This window comes from Protopterus annectens, chromosome 2.part1, assembly GCF_019279795.1.
Source record: "Protopterus annectens isolate FY-2018-M chromosome 2.part1, PAN1.0, whole genome shotgun sequence".
NCBI lineage: Eukaryota > Metazoa > Chordata > Ceratodontiformes > Protopteridae > Protopterus > Protopterus annectens.
In genome coordinates this window covers 725,559,416-725,561,915 of record NC_056729.1, presented here as the reverse complement: position 1 = coordinate 725,561,915, position 2,500 = coordinate 725,559,416, and positions in this window count along the sequence as shown.

Below are 2,500 nucleotides of genomic sequence, written 5' to 3'. Positions count from 1 at the left end.
GCTCACCCAGTATCTCCGACAGTGCATCCTGCAGGGAATCCTTAAAGTCCACCAACTCACTGCACTCCCAAAAATATTTTCCCAATTACCTCTTTCTTCCTCATCACAACTCCATTTGCTGACTAACTGATGAAAAATTCTCTGGAGTCTACTAGAGGTATAAAAATATCTATGCAAACATTTCCAGGCAAAACTCCTAAATCTTCTAAATTTTGTTGCGTATTTTGGAGATATACATATATCCTCCCATTGTTTATTTGTGAATTGATTATCCAATCTTTCTTACCAATCCTTTCTAAACTCCTCTGATTGATTTTTATAGTTATCATGCAATATTTTATATACTGTACTAATTATTCCCTTTTAAACAGCAGCTTCTGTTCTAGATTCTGCTAAAAACTCTACCAGTGCTGGTCTTTTGTTTATTACCCCCCCCCCCATTTCTTTCTCTTTGCCTATACTCTGATTTCAATCCTTGATAGAGAAGCAATCTCTAACCTGCAGTCTAAATAAATTATTGGCATCTTCCAATTCTATCATCTTTCTCTCTCTAGTTATTTGCTCATAGTACATTGGTTCTTTTGCCAGTTTTCTCCAGTAAATTCCAGTCCTCTCTTGTCTATTGCCTGTATCCCTTATTGCAGTCACCCTATCAGCAGAATCTCCTATCTCTATTCCCATGTTGGCTTAGTTCTTAGAATACTTTCTGCTACTTTATAGATATAATATTCTGTATGATTATTGTTATTTTCCTTAAAGGCCTGCATCTAAAATCCCAGTTTCTCCTTGTTTCTTGAACCCCCCCCCCCATTTCTTCATTATAACTTTCCACTTTGGATTATAGTTTTTTGCTAGTACTATGTATAGGAGCCTTAACTGTCTAGCTCTGAAATACCCCTTGAAATTGGATAATCCCAAACCACCATGTTCTGTGGGAAGAATCAGCTTACCCCACTTGACTCTTGCCATCTTCCTCTCCTAGATAAAGTCATTTAGCACTTTATTAATTGCTACCTACAAGTTCTCATCTGGTTGATAAAACTATACCTGTCCTGTCTATAAGGCTAACAGGATAAAAAACATTTTAACTGCTTTTATCATACTATTCATATCCATATAACAAAGCTTTCATTTTCTCAGTTTTAGTTTTATCTTTTCCTAATTTTTCCCACATATCCTTAGCTGACACAACAAAATTATGTTTAACCCATACTCCTAAATACTTCATTTTATTATGTCCCCATAAATATGGATATTGCTGAACCATCTCATATGTGGGTGCATAATTTATCACTATTGCCTTTGTTTTATCTTCATTAAATTTAATTTGTATCTCAAAATATTTGAAACTGTCTCAAAATGTTCCAGAATACTGTAATGTCTCTTTCTGGTTTTGTCAGGTATAAAATAATATTATCTGCAAACAGAGCCAACTTTCTTGACTACCATGCAAATTATATTCTTAAATTTCTGAGTCCCTTATTTTCTTTGCCAATGGTTCTAAATATGACGCAAATAACAAAGAGGAAAGAGGACTCCCCTGCCTGGTTCCTCTGCTCAAGCAGAAATTATCAAGGAGGACCGTGCCCAATTTAATTTTCACCTCTGATCCCCCATATATCCTCCTAATCAACATTACAATTTTTTTAGGAAATGCAAACACTTCCATTACCCTGCTCATAACATTCAAGCTTACTCTGTCAAATGCTTTCTCTGCATCAAGACTCACCACCAACAATGGTATTTTTTTACATTCTGCTTCCCTCTGGATCATCAAGGTTCTATTAATGTTGTCAAATGTTTGGATCACAAGTAAGGATTTAGTCTTAAAAGTTACATGGGTTAATTATCCAGTTAAAGTTAAAGAAATTACTATAAGATTTGACAATGACTATTCACCATTAGTGATGTCAAAGAGAAAAGCACATGTGCCACTTGTTAAAAGCTTAAAGCAAAACAATATTAAAGCACAAATGATGTTTCCAGCAAAAATAAGGATTCACCTTCCAGAAAGAAAGAAAGAAGATTATTAACACCTCGAAAGATGCATTGGACTTTATACAGCAAAATAAAATCACAGAAAACACAAAATAAATAGACTAGAATCTGTCATTTTTTTGAAGAGAAATGCAACAAGAGATGTTTGGTTAATAAAAGACAAATGAAAGTTGATGTATTTCATGTTGTGAATTCTTATTAATTTAAAGAAATGCTTAAACACTTATGAACAGGTCATGAATATTAATTTTTACAAGGTAAATCATTTCTTTCTTTCTTTCTTTCCCTACTTCTAATGGCTACTAGTTCCCTTTTTTAATGTTATACATTGATTCTTTTAGCTATATATGAAATTAAAGTTTCAAAAATTAAACTATTCATTTTATTAAAAGTTAATCAGTATTATGATGAAACTTATGTTAGGTGGGACACTTTCTAATATCCTGGCAGAGTTGTGCAATGTGCTATTAAATATAATACAAGATGCGAAAAATGACACTAA